At 39.2% G+C, this 21,445-nt stretch overlaps 1 pseudogene; it reads left to right on the top strand.

Annotated features, from left to right (window-relative positions):
• LOC104680057 overlaps positions 1-4,839 on the top strand; it is a 56,790-nt pseudogene extending 51,951 nt beyond the window's left edge.
• Positions 4,840-21,445: the final 16,606 nt, after the last annotated feature.

Here is a 21,445-nt window from a genome sequence, read left to right as displayed (position 1 = left end):
CCGTTGTCCTGTCTTGCTTTTCTTCATTCTTTGTGGGTCAAGTTGTTTTTTTGATTAATCCCAATGCCAGTACCTGGATGTTTCCATTGAAGGTGTTGTATTTACTCGCTCTTTCTGTTCTTCTCGGTGAGAGCCACACACACCAGCTGCTTCCGGTAGGCCATCTTGGCCACTCGCCCTAAATTATTAACATACATTTATTTATTTAATTTAATATGGACTCTATTTGCAATCATATTTTACAGGTTAAGAAACAGAATTTGTAAATTTAAGTAGCTTACCTGAATTTGTGCTGTTCAGAAATGAAAGGGCCAGTGTTCAAGCCTTAATGTTTCTTGCTACAGAATCTATGTTCTCAACTCTCTACAGGTATGATCATGAAAATGTTAACTGTGATTATTTCCAATTGCTCATTGTCCCAGCAAGCTTTGTTCCAGGGAGGTACGGACCTGTTGTTTGAACTCTGCTGAGTTTATTCCTTCATGAATTTATTTATTCGCTCATCAACAGTTACTCAATTCAATTCATTTATCTGAAAACAATTATTTGGGTTTTTACCACGTTCGGTGTTGATACTAGGCAGTGTGTGGTTTTGTACACATAGCTAGTTGATTATACCCTTCCTCATTCCAGTGAAAATTAGGGACAGCAAATAAATAAATAAATAAATAAATAAAAAAGATAAAAAATAGGTGGCACATGTTCCCAAGTAGATCACAGTATGGATATGAACTCAATCGTTATCATATATAAATATCAAAAGGACCTTAAAGATGTACAAGTGAAATGTGTTTGGCATACAGAATAGAAAAAGAGCACATCTTGGCTCTGAAAATCAGAGAAACATCGATGGAATGGATGTAACTTACCCGAGCCTTGATGTGTCATCATAATTTTTAGAGGCCGAAATGCCAGGAAAACATTTCAGGCATTCTTATGCAGTACTAAGGGGATTGATTCTTGAACTGCAAATCTTTCAGCTCTATGTCAATGTGATCCCTGAACCTCAGTCACTGATTTGCATTCAAATTGATCTCAGTTCCTTTTTTCTGTCTTGGTTTTGACATCGATCCAATTGAGAGGAGAGCAATGCTTTAATTCTGCCCTATTAGAAGGATTAACTAATAAAAATGGCTTCGTAAGATTTATATTCTATAAAAGACATCATTTTGTTGTAAATATTTATGGTTATTGTCTATTTTATTGTAAATATTTATGGTTATTGTCTAGTTTCAGCCCAGCTAATCTACTTAAGGACAAGAGTCACATATTTTAGCATAGCTGAAAATAGACTCCAAAGTAATCATAGCAAAATTGGATTTTAATACGACTCGTAGAGTGTGTGGTCTTGTTAAATTTTTATTACCATGTCTCAACCATACAGGGTCCTTAATGTAGCTCTTAAAAATAAAATCAGTGGTAATTTTACAGAACTCCAATATTTACAAGCTAAGTAGTTCATCTCATTATTCAGAGCAGAGTGGAACACATTTTCATGGAAGAATATAGTTCTCTCAGCTTTGTTCCACGCCCTGACCTGTCACTTAGAAACCAACTGACACTTGAAAGGCCTCAGTGAAAGGATGTGAAAGATAATCTTTCCACCAATAGATGGAGCTACATGAACACAATTTTAAAATAATTTACGGAGTTACTTATTTAATCTCAAATCATCACTCAAGCGGATACATCTTTTTCTTGTTTTGTTTCTCCTTCTTTCCCTCCCTCCCCCTCCCTCCCTCCCTCTCTCTCTCTCTCTCTTCCTTCCTTCCTTTTCTCTCTCTTTCTTTCCCTCCCTCCCTCCCTCTCTCTCTCTTTCTTTCTTTTTTCTTCCTTCCTTCCTTCCTTCCTTTCTCTCTCTCTTTCCTTCCTTCCTTCTCTCTCTCTCTTTCTTTCTTTCTTTTTCTCTCTTTCTCTCTTTCTTCTTTCCTTCTTTCTTTCCTTCTTTTCTTTCTTTCCCAAGAAGACAATTTCTCTCTACCATTTTTTGTTATTTATTTTTCTTTCATTGTTTCCTTTCTCATTTGTTCATTATTTTTCTTTTCTCCTTTCTTAATTAAAAAAATCACACAAATATATGTTCTTTTACTACCAAATTGTCAGAATCAGAATTTTATATTTTAAGGTGTTTTTGGTGATGTTCTAGTCTAGTTCCTTTTGCATGTGTTCCTAGGACCAAAATCTTAGGGATTTCAGGGTTTTTTTTTTTTTTTTTTTTTGAGACGGAGTCTTGCTCTGCCACCAAGGCTGGAGTGCAGTGGCCGGCTCTCAGCTCACTGCAAGCTCCGCCTCCCGGGTTCACGCCATTCTCCTGTCTCAGCCTCCCGAGTAGTTGGGACTACAGGCGCCCGCCTCGTCGCCCGGCTAGTTTTTTGTATTTTTTAGTAGAGACGGGGTTTCACCGTGTTAGCCAGGATGGTCTCGATCTCCTGACCTCGTGATCCGCCCGTCTCGGCCTCCCAAAGTGCTGGGATTACAGGCTTGAGCCACCGCGCCCGGCCAGGGATTTCAGGGTTCTACAAAAATCTTGCTTTCCAATTTGACTAGGTATATAGCCGGAACCGTGAAAAAAAATATTTTTCTTTCTCTCCTTGTTACAAAATAAGTCGGCTGCTTTCTGCCCCATCAAGACAGTGTTTTTCTCTCCATAATAAGAATACTAAACATCATAGCACTACTCCTCAATGCTAATTATCTCACAAGCTGCTCACCTTTCCTCAAAGAAAAAATAATAATTTGAGGGTAGGGTTATAATGATTGTAATTCAATTATTTTCTCAACAAACACCTTTTAAGCACATTCAAGGCACCAGCAATTTATGTTGGGCATTTGTCTCTAACAGCTTTTTCTTCTAGCAGCTACTAAAGTAGCAGCAACATACTGAATGAGCTGATGCCACTGAGCAATGTGATAGAAACAAACGGTAGCTAAAGGAATTGGAGAAAATAAAAACAAATCTACATACTTAGACTAAAAAGAGGGAGGGCATTAGAAAATGGCCTTCGTCATTTAGGCTGTCTAGACTTTAGGACCTCAATATCACTTAAGTTTTGGCCTTACTTACCTGAAATGTGTCACTTTAGTTTCCTAGAGAAGTCAGAATCTTTCAGATCTCGAAATACAAAAAAAAATTCCTGAAGTGACATCCTGAGTGTTCAGATTGCAACAGATATTGCATATGTATTTGTGGCAAATTATCATGGAAGTAGAACACATTGTCTTTGTTCTTGAGGAACATGAAAGTGAAGGCGGAACCAACCCTATTGGAAAGACATAAGGACCCAAAGATTCTCATGGAAACACAGCACACAGCCTTATAGAATTGTGGTTGCCCTGAGATAGACTCCATTTATTCACCCAAGTTAAATGCCTTTATGGAAGGCTAGTTATGGGAGGTGATTCGTGGTGTTCAGGAAAAAAAGGGCTCAACTCATTGACAGCAAAGACTAATGAATTTGAATGGAAAGTCCAGAGTGAGTTTGCGTGGGCAGTGTTCTCTGCTAAAGTGAAGGACCATAGGTCAGCTCTAGAGACGAATCAGCTACTCATTTACAAAGGAAAGTAAATACTGTTTCTAGTCAGAGTGTAGGATATGAGTTGGGACGACATGAGACAAAATGTTTTGAAAAAAATAAGTGAAATTAAGAGGAACTAATATTGTTTTATAATGACGTAAGTAGTAATTTGAAATTCCTTTTGTATTTTATTATAGAAATTTCTAAACCTACACCAAAGACAATACAATGAACCTCTCTGTGCCTATTACTTACCTTCTGACAAATTTCAATATTTTATCAAACATTTGAATGGGTATTATTGCCCCCAAATATGGGAATTATTTAGGCTTCTGCTGATGATGTGTAATTGAACAGATTATCAGACAGGAATCATTTGAAAGGTGTATTTTTAAGCTAGGATGGATTTAAACATTCCAGGCAAGTCAGATGAGTTCTGCTTTCAAATTGGCTCCCCACAGACCAGAAGCAGGAACATAGTGAGAGTCAGGTTTTTTATATGAATGTCTTGCCAAAGGAGCTGACAGGAAGTAGAAAAGCACCCATTGGATAGTTCCTCTCACTGGCACAGATAGAAATATCATTTAAGTATAACTAAAGAAACCATATACTTCCAACAATAATGGCTGGCTTGCAAGCATGTTTCATATACTGAAAATGGAAATAGAACTCTACCGAATGCTGTACTGGATATTTCACCCATGCTATTTTATTTAAATCTCACAAAACCCACTGAAGGAAACTATTGTTTTCCCATAGTACATATAAGTTTACTGAGGCATAGATTTGTTAATTCACTTGTTCATGCCACACAACCAGCAGTAGTGGATCTAGGGCTGCAATTAGTTCAGTCTGATATCCAAGTATATGTGTTTCTCCACATAATCGGGAAACTAGAGAGAAAAAACAGGTCTTACTTTACATCACACTGCCCAGGGACCCAAAGTCAGAATGACTTTTAGGAGTGGTTAAATGGACCATGCCAAGCAGTTTAGGGTGTTCTTATATTCAGAAGATGAATATGCAGTCCAGATAGGAAATTATCTTCTTCATCAAGAAGGTGGACTGGAACACAATTAGAAGTTTGTGCCATTTTACCTCACCACTTAATGTGCTTTATATCTTTTGTGTTTGGTTTATATTTTCCATCAATTTTCTAATAAGGTGTCAACTTGGTGGTGAAAATGAATTTGTCCACGCATTGGTCAACCTAGAAGAGGCCTCAGAAAGGAGGTCCCAGATAGTGACAGAAGCAGTTCCTGGACGGATAGACCTAGTGAACTGGACAGGTTCAACCGGGAGCAGTCTAAGGGTTGGGGAATGAGGACAGCTAAGCCTGTGGCTCCATTCTCAGCTGGACTTCTCCAGTTGGTCTTCGTTCATGTTCCCTATTATGAGGATGGCTTCCTCATGACCTCCAAACAGCTCCAAACAGGAAACCTCGTTTCCTCAAAATATGGTTTGTTTATAAGTGGTGATATACACGATTTTACATGTACATGGATAAGTTAAAAATAGTGTGGATATTGCATTGGAAAACACATAAAACATGCCTGAGCAAGATATTGATTGCCAAATAATGATAAATTGGAAGACAAGGAAAGAAACGATGGGGATGTGAGTGTGGAATGATGGAGAATGAAACTAGAAAAGCTAATATCACAAGGTGGCAGCCATTATGCAAGTGGCATTTCATAGAACTTTCTGAGTATGTAAGTGAAATGTCTGAGGTCTGGAGAAGACAATTACCCAGGATCACACAAGAAGTTAGTTATAGGGCAATGACTAGAACTTGGAGCTTTGCTTCATAATTGAGTGAGTTTTTAAAAATTCAGCTTCTCCCTTCTCCTTAAAAAAGAAATATTTTGTTACATACAGGTAATGCTGTACACTTTCAACATTATTCAAACATTTATTTATATATTATTTGTTATTTTCAACTTGATTCAGAAAAAAATTTGTCTGGAACTTGTTTCACTTCATTTGAAAGAGTGCATGAATAGATCCAAATGATTAAAACCAGTTTTAAAAAATAGTTCATGTAAGTAAAATATTTTTGAAGGAGAAAAGGTGAGGCTTTGACAGAGAGACGATGCTGTTTAATGATAAGATGAGAGCAAAGTATCACGGGGACTCAGTTAAATCCTGGTCCTCTGCAATCCACAGAAAGACTTTAAACAGTGTACTTAGATTCTTGGGGTCTTGGTTTCTATAACACTGGGACAAGAATAACCTTCTTGTCAGATGTAGATCAGTATTACCGATATGTATATCAATATTACCAATACAGTAAAAATTACCAATACAACTGCTGACACCTCATAGTAATTCAACATGTGTCAGCTATTGTTATATGTGTGATGGGGGCTTGTTTATAGCAAGAGAGAGGAGAGAAAAGCTGTGGAATGGTCTCAAGACCAAGAACGGGAAGCATCTGATGCGATACCATCAGGAAGTGGGTAAGTAGGAAGGGACGGGTGAGTTGGGGTTTTTAGAATCACTTCCAGAGGAGGTGGGAGGCATGTGTGTTCTCCTTATACCGGGATTCTCAGTCTGAAAAATGAATCATTTTTATTCTCTCAGGGTATTGACTTAAGATTTCTGAAGAATACTGAGAATTTAAAAAGAAATTTCTTAGGCCAAAATCTAAATCCTAGTATCTGACTTTCATGCAACTAGTGTTGACAGCTTGTAGTGAACATTTTCAGCATCTGGATTATGTCTTATTTCAGCATATCCTAGAACTTTTATCTTTTCCACATTGAGAAAATCAATTTTTAATAGTATTGTTTCATGTGTCTATATTTCTTGGCATAGCAGAACACAGAAATGGAAATTGCTTTTGAGGGGAGTGAGTACATTTAGGACTGATGCTACAAGTACACTCCTCTCATTTAATGTACATTATTTTCAAAATAAATACAAATACCTTCTTTACACAGATACAGCTCTTATGAGTTTGTAAAGTAATTTCACACATATTTCATTCCCTTTTCATAACAATACTGTGATGTAGGTACTACTATTCTCATTTTCTAGATGAAGCAACAAAAGCTCAGAGTTTAAGTGGTTTGGGGTAACATGGCTAACAAGTAGTTGATCCAGATCATCTGACTCCAAATTAAATATATTTTTTACTGTGCCTCTTTTTTTTTTTTCTCATTTCAAGTATTCAATGTAAAATGAAACTGAAACATGTTTGCTCCTGCCCACAAGGAATTCCCAATTTCATTGGTCATGAAACACACACACACATACACACACACACACACACACACACACACACACACACACAGTTGAGTGAAACATGAACAGGGAACTAGATTGAGATCACTATGAGTGGAAATGGTCAGGGACATATTGTAGATTAGGGAAGAAGAAAGGCAAGAATATTTTTAGAGAGTAGAAAACCAGGCGCCCATTTTGGATGATTGTGATAATCAAGTTGTGCTCCACCTCCAGGCTCTAACTCTCATCTGTAAACATGCCAAAAGGAATAGGACATTGAATTCTTGGCTGGAAATGAAACAAACAAATGAATCATCTAAAAATTCAAGGTTGGAGTAGGTTTTCATCTGATTAGAATGAGAGATATCTATATTAATGGGCTCCCTGCTGACGGAGTATCCCACAATAACTGAATCTGGGATGTCTGCCACCTTTTATACTCTTCTACTGGCAGCCTCACTCATAACCAGAGTTTGAAAAACCAAACCATAACTTTTTTTGAGCCATTATGGAAAGCATGGTGAAGGAGGAGACAAAGAAAGGGCAGTGGATTAGAATTCAGATCTGGATTTTGTCTTTGTGTTGTAGCAATTGGATGAATATAACTTTGAGCAACTCACTTCATCTCCCCACATTCCAGTTTCATCTCCTGTAAAATGGGGCTAATGATACCTGCCTGGCCTACCTTTTCTTTTAGAAGAATGAATGAAGCCATATGTGAAAATGCCCTAAAATCATAAAATATATAAAACATTACACAGATGTACAGATATACCTGATACATTTTTTATGATATATGATTTCCAAAGGATTCTTCTTATAAAACCCCTTCCATTCTCTCTTGCAATTAAGCAAGTGACCCCTTTAAAAATATTTTTGCCTCAGCATAATTCCCAAATTTCTGATATATACAGAGATAATTGTGAAAGTATTGTATGTAAAAACTGGTGAAAGAGTCACTTTCTTCAAAGCCCACTTGTCTAGAAATTGTTGGTGGTTGTTTTTAGTAGGGCTCACTATGTTAGGTGAGCATGAGCATTCTTACAGATATATGGTTTAATGGGGAGAGTTAGGGTAGAAGTCAGTGAAGGAGGGGGAAAATTAAAACATAAAGGCTAAAGAATATTGTTTCCTGAAAACCTGTTAAAATAAGTAAATAATAACCAATTCTGTGTGACATTTTACTCTCTACCACCATGCTATTCAAAATGTGCTTTGTGCATGGGCCACCATTGGGAGCTTGTTAGAAGTTCACATTCCCAGGCCCTGCTCCACACCTACCAAATTATAATCTGTATTTTAACAAGATCTTCGTGTAGTTTGTATGCCCAGCCTATTCAAGTTTGAGATTCGCTGGCCTATGAGGTATATACAGCTACATAATGCCACTTACTTCTTAAGACTATTTTGTTAAAAACAATATTGTTAATACCTTGCCTTCCACATGGCCAAGTGTGGTAGCTGAGGGATTTAAAAGTTTCTGCTGGGTGTGGTGGCTTACATCTATAATCCTAGCACCTTGGGAGGGCGAGGTGGGCAGATACTTGAGGTCAGGAGTGCGAGACCAGCCTGGCCAATATGGTGAAACCCCATCTCTACTAAAAATACAAAAGTTATTTGGGCGTGGTGGCACGTGTCTGTAATCCCAGCTACTCAGGAGGCTGAGGCACGAGAATCACTTGAACCTAGGAGGCGGAGGTTGCAGTGAGCTGAGTGAGGTTGCACCACTGCTCTCCACCCTGGGCCACAGAGCAAGTCACTGTCTAAAAAAAAAAAGAAAGTAGACTTTCTGACTCTAAAGCCTATGTTTTTCCCATGCAGATGTCTTCTGTTAAATTCATCTCTCTTGGATATTACATTATGAGGACCTACCTTGAAACCAGATGTGACCTCCAGTAATCCTTTCGGACTTTAAGATCCACTGATTTATTTAAGATACCCTACTTATAGAACCCTATCTCATGACTCAGTGAAAAGTCACAGAAGCAGAGGAAGAACTGCTTCCTTCTGTGGAGCATTCAGACCCTTTGGGTTTGTGCCAAGATGTCAGGGGAAGTTCCCATTTCATATTCTTCTTCTTTTGCTTGGATAATTGAGGACCTTAAATGATGTCAGACTTTCTGAGGTCTTTCTGTGAATTCATTCTTGGCTGATCTCATCATCATAATGCCACTATTATAAGGTACCACCCCTGGAATTGCTCAAACCTAGCAGCTGACTAGACTTCTTTAGGGTGCCCCAAGGCGGCCACTTGAAGGGCCACTTGGAGCAAAGAGGCTATTTCTGTTCTTAGGTGATGGCCTGATTCACTTGCTTACTACAAGTGCTTGAAATATGCTGCTGGATGTCCTTCAGCTTTTTCTTTCTTAATAGATTCCCAGTCTTATCACAGAAAATATGTTTGCGATAGCAGTAAACAGGCAGTGGTTGGCAAAACAGTATCATCAGTGATTTCATACAGCAGAGAACTTTGGGATTAACCACACCCAGCTTAATGTAAAATACATACTGTATATGGGAAAAAAAAAATCATACAAACCAAAAAATGAAAACTCCAAGGAATAAAAAAATACTATGATTATACCCTGAGGCTTCCTGGCATAACAGATGTGCCAACCTTAGTTTTACTTAGCGATGAGGTACGTATCATGTCCCTTAAAATCCTCATGAGTTAGCTCAATTGGCTTTCCAGATGGAGACCAATGGCCCTAAAATATCTCACCTCCTTCCTCTCCATCCCTAGGATGTAGCACAGAAGACACCACAAGTTCAAGAAAGCTTTAAGGTGAGATACCTATGGAAATCCTCAATGAGTAGATAGACTCAGAGTCACTCACAAAATGGGAACAAGTCTCCAGATGATTGTCTCTGTTTAGTACATTACAGTGAGAAATGTCATTTTATTCCCCACTCAGTCTTTCTAGCCTTCCCTGGAGCCCCAGCCACCTATGTAAAATGCATTTAACTGTTGCACTATTATTATTCCTATCCACAGATGCCCACAGATCTTTGCTTATGGGATTCTTCCAGCCTGAATGTTCTTCACAAACTCTGCCTTTCTAAATCCCAGGAACCTTTCAATGCAGTTCTTCTCTGAAGCCTTCCTTGGTTACTACCGTTAAATCTAACACCACATTTGTAGCTTATGTGTTTCCTAGAGCACTTGGAAGTTCTGCCTGTTTTAGAGTTTTTTGTGCTATTGTTAGCCTGTCTTACTGGCCACATATCAGTCTGTTTTACTAGATTGTTTTACTTGTTTGTATGAATTTGCAAACCCTTATAATACCAATTTATTATACATTCTGAAACAGATGGGTGCACTAATAAATCGCCATTTGACTGGGGAATGTTTCTTCTAAAGTTAAGAAGAAAATGTCAGACCTTGCTCCTCCAAAAATGTCAGGTGGATCACCTGAGGTCAGGAGTTTGAGACCACTCCTCCATTGTGGAGTAGACAAGCCATGATTATAACCCTCAAACCCTGTGGTCCTTTGAGGTTGCCACTGTATCCAGGGTGTGTGGCCAGACCAGTAGGACTTGCTCTCTGGCCTCCATGAAAAAGAGTTATTTACTTCAGAAGTAGTTCCACCCTTCCTCATTTCACAAAACTTAATGCTTTGCTATAATATAACATGATATGTGTAGTAGACTCCAAAAATATTTCCTTATTTTTAAGAAATTAATACTTGTGACACAAGTGATAAAATAAAAAATTAATGGGTAGTTTTATAAATCTCATTTTATCTACATGTCTGTATTTTAAGTATTTCCCTATATTACTACACAGAAAAAATATTTCAAACAATTCTGACAAAAACTAGTAATTGTTTCATGACTGAGACTGTTACAAGGAAGTTGACTTGAAAGGGCAGGTCCTAAAAAACATAAAAAGATTCTGTAAAGCGTTCTGATGGGGCAGAAATGGCAAATTTATTTTATTTTATTTTATTTTTGTTTTTTTTTTTGGTATTTTCTTTATATATATATATTTATTATACTTTAAGTTCTAGATTACATGTGCACAACGTGCAGCTTTGTTACATATGTATACATGTGCCATGTTGGTGTGCTGCACCCATTAACTTGTCATTTACATTAGGTATATCTCCTAATGCTATCCCTCCCCCCTTCCCTCACCCCACAACAGGCCCTGGTGTGTGATGTTTCCCTTCCTGTGTCCAAGTGTTCTCATTGTTCGGTTCCCACCTATGAGTGAGAACATGCAGTGTTTGGTTTTTTGTCCTTGTGATAGTTTGCTGAGAATGATGGTTTCCAGCTTCATCCATGTCCCTACAAAGGACATGAACTCATCCTTTTTTGTGGCTGCGTAGTATTCCATGGTGTATGTGTGCCACATTTTCTTAATCCAGTATATCATTGTTGGACATTTGGGTTGGTTCCAAGTCTTTGCTGTTGTGAGCAGTGCCACAATCAACATACGTGTGCATGTGTCTTTACAGCAGCATGATTTATAATACTTTGGGTATATACCCAGTAATGGAATGGCTAGGTCAAATGGTATTTCTAGTTCTAGATCCCTAAGGAATTGCCACACTGTCTTCCACAATGGTTGAACTAGTTTATAGTCCCACCAACAGTGTAAAAGTGTTCCTATTTCTCCATATCCTCTCCAGCATCTGTTGTTTCCTGACTTTTTAATGATCGCCATTCTAACTGGTGTGAGATGGTATCTCATTGTGGTTTTAATTTGCATTTCTCTGATGGCTAGTGATGATAAGCATTTTTTCGTGTGTCTGTTGGCTGCATAAAGGTCTTCTTTTGAGAAGTGTCTGTTCATATCCTTTGCCCACTTTTTGATGGGGTTGTTTGTTTTTTTTCTTGTACATTTGTTTAAATTCTTTGTAGATTCTGGATATTAGCCCTTTGTCAGATGAGTAGATTGCAGATTGAAGTTCTTGCCCATGCCTGTGTCCTGAATGGTATTGCCTAGGTTTTCTTTTAGGGTTTTTATGGTTTTAGGTCTAACATTTAAGTCTTTAATCCATCCTGAATTAATTTTTGTATAAGGTATAAGGAAGGGATCCAGTTTCAGCTTTCTACATATGGCTAGCCAGTTTTCCCAGCACCATTTGTTAAATAGGGAATCCTTTCTCCATTTCTTATTTTTGTCAGGTTTGTCAAAGATCAGATAGTTGTAGATGTGTGGTGTTATTTCTGAGGGCTCTGTTCTGTTCCATTGGTCTATATCTCTGTTTTGGTACCAGTACCACGCTGTTTTGGTTACTGTAGCCTTGTAGTATAGTTTGAAGTCAGGTAGTGTGATGCCTCCAGCTTTGTTCTTTTGGCTTAGGATTGACTTGGCAATGCGGGGTCTTTTTTGGGTTCCATATGAACTTTAAAGTAGTGTTTTCCAATTCTGTGAAGAAAGTCATTGGTGGCTTGATGGGGATGGCATTGAATCTATAAATTACCTTGGGCAGTATAGCCATTTTCACGATATTGATTCTTCGCAAAATAAAAGGGCTTTTGCAACAGTCATATTCAAAGGCACTCTAAAGACCTAACTCAATTTGGGAGACTGAGGCGGGCCGATCACTTGAGATCAGGAGTTCGAGACCAGCTTGTCCAACATGTCTCTACTAAAAATGAAAATAAAAAAATTGGTTGGACATGGTGGCGCACGCCTGTAATCCCAGCTACTAGATGGCTGAGACACAAGAATTGCTTGAACCCAGGAGGCAGTGGAGTGGCTAGAGATAGTTGAAGTGAGCCGAGATAGCACCATTGCACTCCAGCCCCAACTAATTTTAAGGTGATGATGGTCCCTGCTTGAGGTGCATATTGTAAAGTTAAGAGAAAATGGATACGTTCTCTTTGGTCTCCTTTTATTCTATCAATAAACATTTTAAGACCAGCCAGACTTGTGAAAATCTGGACTTTGTATATTTGTCTCCAGAGGGAAAGACAGGAGTAATAAATTTTTATAATTAAACACATGAGTAGTAACTAGAAGGAGGCAAATTATGAGTTAATATGAACACTTTCTAGCTTTCTTTAATATAGAACGTTTTACAGCCTTTTATGGCAATTGACACTTTTGAAGTTACTGTCTTCTCCATCTTTTTTGTTTGTTTTAATAGAATGTTACTCATTTTGTGTTTGTCATCTTTCCTCATGATAAGATTCAGGCTATAGATTCTCAGCTAGAATGCAGCATATGTGATACCGCGTTTTTCTTCACACATATGGAGGCACATTATGTCCAACTTTCTGTCATAGGTGATGTTAAAGTTGGTCTTATGGTAATGATGCTGTTGATTTCTCTACTGTATAATTACTGTTTATGTTTTCTCCTTTGTAACTAATCAGCAGTCTGTAGGGAGACACGTGAAGACTATGCAAATATCCTGTTTCTTGTCAAAATTTTCCCCTAGATTTAGCATTCATTCAGGATTCTTGCCTGAGTTAATCTTTACCATGATGGCTGTAAAACCTTGTTTCATATAATGCTCATTATACAGAATTTGGAATATATAGAAACATAAAATGCATAAAGGAAAAATCTAAAAGACAGCTGTCAACCTATTAAATAAATAAATGTATGTGAAGCAATTTTCATGTATTCTTTTTCTGTCTGCTCATGAATGTGTACATAAACAGAATCATATATTTTGTGATGTGAATGTGTGACTCCAGCTCTTACTGCACATTTACCAGTTCGCCTTTGTTATTCCATTGTAAATAAGGAATCCATCCCTTGTTAATCAATTAATCTATTTTCAATGTGGAATCTTAAATATTAATTTTAAAGATTTATAATTTATTATTGTTCTTATTTATTTTAGTGCTCAAAATTGTTTTATGTCTGGTCTTTGGGAGCTCCTTCAGTTTCCTTCCTGTGTACCTCTAACATGCAAGATCTTTCTTCCTTCCTTTTTGCCTCTCTCCCCTCTCTTTTTGTCTCTTTTTCTTTATTTTTTTCTCTTTTTCTCTCTCTTCTTTCTTCCTTTCTAGAACTTTAATAATTACGATACAATAAGATGTTCCAGACTCATCTCTCACACTGAGACTGTCCTAGCCCTGAAATCAGCCATGTCTCTTAGTAGCTCTGGTTTCATTTAGTGGAAAATTGTATTAGTCAAGTTCTGGGCACTAAGTATATTCATTGCTATGGAGTAGGATCCATTGTGGCCAAAGCTGTCTTATGCAGGGCTTAATGTGGAGTGACAACAAAAAGAAGATTCCCCAAGGTCAGAGGCAGGATAACATCACTTAATATAAGCTATTTGTTAGGAGACAGAATTTTCAGAGTGAAAATGAGGCTATTCTGGCAAATGTAACTTATAAAAATTGATGTGATCAGCCACGTGTATAACTGTGTATCTCAAAGTTTTAGCAATGTTTCAGACTCCAATCTGGGTGATCTGTGTGCTACTATAGAGAGGGAGTGTGAAAACGTAATTGTAATTTTAATCAGCAGAAACGTAAGTGATTGCTTGTCATGTTTAGAGAAACTATGAATTGAAGAGTATGGCAGTATTATCTAGAGCAGCAGTCTCCAACTTCTTTGATTATACATCCTAGAAGTAAAAATATTTAAATATGCTCCTGTGGTACAATACTAAGATTCATCAAAAGAGGCCACAATCACTATTATTAAATAGAATGAAACTTCGTAAAGTAACAGGTCAAGAATTAATTGCCTTTAACATACATGCATTTCCAGTCACTGAAAGAAAAAGTATACAGAATATTTTCATTTTGTATATGCTTAGTATTTAACTTCTTCTATTAAATAAAATTTATAAGGGGCCATTGATTTGAACTGGGCTGCTCCACCAGGCCAACAGACCAAAATGGAGTCACTCGTGCTGAAGTTCCACATCACCAAACTGAAACTAAGTTGTCTATCAGACCTTCTAAGAAGTCAGGAGACAGAGAGGGATAATAGCCAAATCCCCAAACAGGCCAGTTTTAGCCAGCATGATTTTTAAAAAGTCTCCTTTGTTTATCTTTTACAAAAGTAACTTTGAAATGGCCAACCCACTTTTTGTATTCTGTTTCTGCTTTTCTCAGCCCTTTTCTGGCTTTAAAAGAAAACTCTGCTCAGCTCATCAGAACACTCATTCTATTTTATGGAATGAAGTGTTGCTTGATCTGACATTTGCAAATAAAGCCAATTAAGATCTTTAAGCTAAATTTGTTGTAACTTCGTCTTTTGATACTTTCTAAACATGATGATTCCATACTATTACCAGTTAATATCTCAACACACATTGTACACTTTGGGCAATGTCTACTACTAAAGGTAGTGAAAGTTAAGTTTCTATATCAAGTTCTCTACTATGATAGCCTATTTTTGGCTTGTCAGTTATAATAAGATGATGTAAGAGAAAAGAAATAGTTTCCTCTCTGCTCTTTACAGTTCTTAGTTGGAATGAACCCTTGTAACAAAAGAGAGATTAACAAGAGAAAAATGTACAGAAGTTTAATAACATGTATATCTCATGTATACATAGGAGCTCCTGAAGAAACCAGTAGATCTCAAAGAAATGGCTTTGAGTTCAGACTTAGATTTTATCTCCAGGTGAAACAAAGAAAGAATGGTGTGGGAGAAGGCCAGTTATGAGGAAGCATCTAGGAAAAATAAGGTAAACAGAATAAGATTTTTTAAGTTAGTAGGTAGAATTAAGGCAGATTTAAATCTAAAGTTACATTTAAGTTGGTGCCACCTCTATTAATATAAGAGTATCGGTGAGTTAGATCATCTTTCTCTCTCTTGTAGAGAGGGAGACACCTTTACAAATGGAGATTTCTTCATAGATATAAATTTCTGTTACATCTACTCATGTTTTCAGAGCTTCTTCTGTGTCTGCAGTCTCTCAAAATAATCATCTCAAAATAATGCTTATGCCAAACAGGCATATTTTGAAGTGGAGTATCATAATTTCTTATTATCACATTTTAAGGGAGCATATATTTGGTCTCCCACAATCATAAATGTTTCCCTGTCATAAGGTGATTGATGAAGATCTCCTACTTTGGTTAGAAGTGTTGATGCTACTGTTGTCACCTCTGTTTTTTATTTTGCTTTTTAATCAGATTTAAGATGACGTTGATCAAAAAACACATCATTCTTTTATGTCCACTAAAAAATTAAAATGTTGCTAATTAAATGTAAAGTGACACTATTAGAGGAATTCTAATTTTAGAGATATTAAAGTGCGAAAAAATGTGTTAGAGTTGATAAATTATAGTATTATTGTTAATTTTTTTGCAAGAACCTTATAGAGCCCCAAAGTGAATAATGTAATCCATTTATTTCCTTAACTGTGTTTATTTAGACATATATTAAAAATGAATGAGTTAAGGCATTATGGTTCCTCTACAGATTGCAGAACTTTCATTCTTCCCTCAAGACATCTTTAATAACTCATGGAAAACATGAAGTACGGGTCATACCATGGTCTAACATACAGGCCTACTGAAGATATCTGTGTTAGTTTGTTCTTGTGTCACTATAAAGAAATACTACAGACTTTCCAGGAAAGCAGCAGGAGGAGACAGAACTAACGTGCAGCTCCCACTTGGATGGAAAGAACAGCATATGGAGATGCACATTGTGGATTTTTGCTCCAACAATTGCCACAGGAAGATACCAGGAAAACTTAAAGAGTTCACAGAGCCTTTGAAAGAAGAGGCTTGCTGTGGCAAACTGAGACAGCTGAAAAACTGAGTTCCCAAAGTGTGAGATGGAGAAAAGTCCATCTCTGAACACACATCTCCACTGGGGAACTTGAAAATCCAGATCACTGGAGAGCATTTAACCTTGCCCAGAGCTGAAACAAATTTAGGGAGCCAACTGAAATATAAAAGTAGGAGAAGCAGCAGGAAGATCCCTGCAGGCACTCCCAGTCCTCACCTTGAGCCTAGGAAAGCCATTCCTGGCCTTATCTTGCAGGGATCCTTGGAGAAGGGAAGGCAGCCAGTGAAACTGGGGAGGGGCCACAGAGTGAAGGAAGCGCCTAGCTAAACTTTGTAATAATTTTGACTGAGCACAAATTTTCCTGAACAGAGTCTAGGGGGTCAAAACAGAAGGGCAGATATGAGCACAGAAGCTACAATGAATGGTGTGGGCAGGTGGTGGGTGGGGGGCTGTGAGACCTGAGAACCCTACTTTCTTTCTCAGCAGGGAGGCTTGTAGCCTGGGACCAGATCTCAGCCCCCTTCACCTGCTAGCTGAATATAAACTCAGCGCTGTTGGGAGGGGAGGGCACAACAGGAGTGTTACTGGTCTTGCTATCTGCATGGGAGCTAGGTGAGACCTGTCGCTGCTGGCTTTCCCCCACTTCCCTGGTGACCTGTATAACACTGCAGAAGCAGCCATAATCCCCTGGGAACATAACTCCACTGGCCTGAGAAGCACCCCCCATACCCCACAGTGGCTGAAGCAAGCCACTTCTGAGTCTGAGCTCAGATCCACCTAATCCTGCCTCCACCTGATGGTTTTTCTCTACCTGCCATGGTAATTGAAGACAGAAGACATAAACTCCTGGGACCTCTATGGCCCTGCCCATTGTCTGAGAAATCTGAGTACTTATCCTGGCCAGTGTAGGGCAAGGTTATATCCCCTTCCTGCCACTGCAGCTGGTGGTAAGTGCCACTTCCTGACTGGAGGCCAACCAACTGAAACCACCACAGCAACTCATAACAGAACAACCTTGCTCCAAATAAGGAGGAAACAAAAGCTAATTCCACTGCCTGCAACACTCTGGCTAAGCAGAAGACCTGAGTCTGTCCACATGAAAACTTCACTGCTACCATAATTTGCATTTGAGAAAACCAGTGCACTAAACTACTACCAAGGACTCCCAGAGTCCTGTTCACTCCTCTGCCATGGTGCTGGTATCCATGGCTGTGAGACCAGAAAATGAAACATCACAGGACTCTTTGCAGACATTCCCCAGCACCAGCCCAGAGCTCAGTAGCCCCGCTGAGTGGCTAGACCCAGAAGGGCAATAACAATCACTGCAGTTTCGCTTTAAGGAAGCCTCACTCCTAGAGGAAGGAGGAGAGCACTACATCAAAGGATGACCCTGTGAGACAAAAGAATTAGAGTGGCAGCCGTTGAGCTCCAGATCTTTCCATTGAAACAGTGGAGAAGGAGAAGAATCCAGAAAAGTATTTCTGGTAACATGACAAAACAAGGTTCTGTAACAACTCCAAAAGATCATACCAGCTCTCAAGCAATGGATCCAAGCCAAGAGTAAACCTCTGCATTACCAGATAAGGAATTCAGAAGATTGATTATTAAGCTACTTTCAAGGAGGTAGCAGAGAAAGGTGAAAACCAACTAAAAGCCAGGCATGGTGGCTCATGCCTGTAATCCCAGCACTTTTGGAGACTGAGGCAGGTGGATCATGAAATCAGGAGATTGAGACTATCTTGGCTGACACGGTGAAACCCTATCTCTACTAAAAATATAAAAAATTAGTTGGGCATGGTGGCGGGCACCTGTAGTCCCAGCTACTTGGGAGGCTGAGGCAGGAGAATGACGTGATCCTAGGAGGCGGAGCTGGCAGTGGGCCAAGATTGTGCCACTGCAATCTAGACTGGGTGACAGAGCAAGACTCCGTCTCAAAAAAAAAAAAAAAAAAAAAAAGAAACCAACTAAAAACACAGACAAAAACATAGTATGGATGAAAAAGTCTCCAGATAAATAGATGTCATAAAGAAAAGACAATCACAAATTTCTGGAAATGAAAGACATACTTAGAGAAATGCCAAATACACTGGAAAATTTCAACAATAGAATTGAACAAGTAGAAGAAAGAACTTCTGAGCTCAAAAACAAGGCTTTCAAGTTAATCCAATCCAATAAAGACCAAAAATAGAATTAAAAAAAAAATGAATAGGTCTCCAACTCCCGGCGCGAGCGACACAGAAGACCAGTGATTTCTGCATTTTCAACTGAGGTACTGGGGTCATCTCACTGGGGAGTGCCGGACAGTTGGTGCTGGTCAGCTGCTGCAGCCTGACCAGCGAGAGCTGAAGCAGGGCGAGGCAATGCCTCACCTGGGAAGGGCAAGGGGGAAGGGAATCCCTTTTCCTAGCCAGGTGAACTGAGACACACAACACCTGGAAAATCGGGTAATTCCCACCCCAATACTGTGCTTTAAGCAAATGGGCACACCAGGAGATTATACCCACACCTGGCCAGGAGGGTCCCACGGCCATGGAGCCTCCCTCATGGCTAGCACAGCAGTCTGCGATCTAACCGAAACGGCAGCAGCGAGGCTGGGGGAGGGGCGCCCACCATTGCTGAGGCTTAAGTAGGTAAACAAAGCCGCTGGGAAGCTCGAACTGGGTGGAGCTCACAGCAGCTCAAGGAAACCTGCCTGTCTCTGTAGACTCCACCTCTGGGGACAGGGCACAGCTAAAAAACAACAGGGGAAGCAGCAGAGGCCTGTGCAGACCCGAACGACTCTGACAGCTTTGAAGAGAGCAGTGGATCTCCCAACACGGAGGTTGAGATCTGAGAACGGACAGACTGCCTGCTCAAGTGAGTCCCTGACCCCTGAGTAGCCTAACTCGGAGACATCCCCCACTAGGGGCAGTCTGACACCCCACACCTCACAGGGTGGAGTACACCCCTGAGAGGAAGCTTCCAAAGAAAGAATCAGACAGGTACACTCGCTGTTCAGCAATATTCTATCTTCTGCAACCTCTGCTGCTGATACCCAGGCAAACAGGGTCTGGAGTGGACCTCAAGCAATCTCCAACAGACCTACAGCTGAGGGTCCTGACTATTAGAAGGAAAACTATCAAACAGGAAGAACACCTATACCAAAACCCCATCAGTACGTCACCATCATCAAAGGCAGATAAAACCAAAAAGATGGGGAAGAAGCAGGGAAGAAAAGCTGGAAATTCAAAAAATAAGAGCGCATCTCCCCCTGCAAAGGAGCGCAGCTCATCACCAGCAACGGATCAAAGCTGGTCAGAGAATGACTTTGACGAGATGAGAGAAGAAGGCTTCAGTCCATCAAACTTCGCAGAGCTAAAGGAGGAATTACGTACCCAGCACAAAGAAACTAAAACTCTTGAAAAAAGAGTGGAAGAATTGATAGCTAGAATAATTAATGCAGAGAAGGTCATAAATGAAATGACAGAGATGAAAACCATGACATGAGAAATACATGACAAATCCACAAGCTTCAGTAACCGACTTGACCAACTGGAAGAAAGAGTATCAGCGATTGAGGATCAAATGAATGAATTGAAGTGAGAAGAGAAACCAAAAGAAAAAAGAAGAAAAAGAAATGAACAAAGCCTGCAAGAAGTATGGGATTATGTAAAAAGACCAAATCTACGTCTGATTGGGGTGCCTGAAAGTGAGGGGGAAAATGGAACCAAGTTGGAAAACACTCTTCAGGATATCATCCAGGAGAACTTCCCCAACCTAGTAGGGCAGGCCAACATTCAAATTCAGGAAATACAGAGAACACCACAAAGATACTCCTCGAGAAGAGCAACTCCAAGACACATAATTGCCAGATTCACCAAAGTTGAAATGAAGGAAAAAGTCTTAAGGGCAGCCAGAGAGAAAGGTCGGGTCACCCACAAAGGGAAGCCCATCAGACTAACAGCAGACCTCTCGGCAGAAACTCTGCAAGCCAGAAGAGAGTGGGGGCCAATATTCAACATTCTTAAAGAAAAGAATTTTCAACCCAGAATTTCATATCCAGCCAAACTAAGTTTCATCAGTGAAGGAGAAATAAAATTCTTTACAGATAAGCAAATGCTTAGAGATTTTGTCACCACCAGGCCTGCCTTACAAGAGACCCTGAAGGAAGCCCTAAACATGGAAAGGAACAACCGGTACCAGCCATTGCAAAAACATGCCAAAATGTAAAGACCATCGAGGCTAGGAAGAAACTGCATCAACTAACGAGCAAAATAACCAGTTAATATCATAATGGCAGGATCAAGTTCACACATAACAATATTAACCTTAAATGTTAATGGACTAAATGCTCCAATTAAAAGACACAGACTGGCAAACTGGATAAAGAGTCAAGACCCATCAGTCTGCTGTATTCAGGAGACCCATCTCACATGCAGAGACATACATAGGCTCAAAATAAAGGGATGGAGGAAGATCTACCAAGCAAATGGAGAACAAAAAAAAGCAGGGGTTGCAATCCTAGTCTCTGATAAAATAGACTTTAAACCATCAAAGATCAAAAGAGACAAAGAAGGCCATTACATAATGGTAAAGGGATCAATTCAACAGGAAGAGCTAACTATCCTAAATATATATGCACCCAATACAGGAGGACCCAGATTCATAAAGCAAGTCCTTAGAGACTTACAAAGAGACTTAGACTCCCATACAATAATAACGGGAGACTTCAGCACTCCACTGTCAACATTAGACAGATCAACGAGACAGAAAGTTAACAAGGATATCCAGGAATTGAACTCATCTCTGCACCAAGCGGACCTAATAGACATCTATAGAACTCTCCACCCCAAATCAACAGAATAGACATTCTTCTCAGCACCACATCACACTTATTCCAGAATTGACCACATAATTGGAAGTAAAGCACTCCTTAGCAAATGTAAAAGAACAGAAATTATAACAAACTGTCTCTCAGACCACAGTGCAATCAAACTAGAACTCAGGACTAAGAAACTCAATCAAAACCGCTCAACTACATGGAAACTGAACAACC

Source organism: Rhinopithecus roxellana, chromosome 1 (genome assembly GCF_007565055.1).
Source record: "Rhinopithecus roxellana isolate Shanxi Qingling chromosome 1, ASM756505v1, whole genome shotgun sequence".
NCBI lineage: Eukaryota > Metazoa > Chordata > Mammalia > Primates > Cercopithecidae > Rhinopithecus > Rhinopithecus roxellana.
The sequence above is the reverse complement of the archived record's forward strand: the minus strand, read 5'-3'. Positions and strand labels throughout refer to the sequence as shown.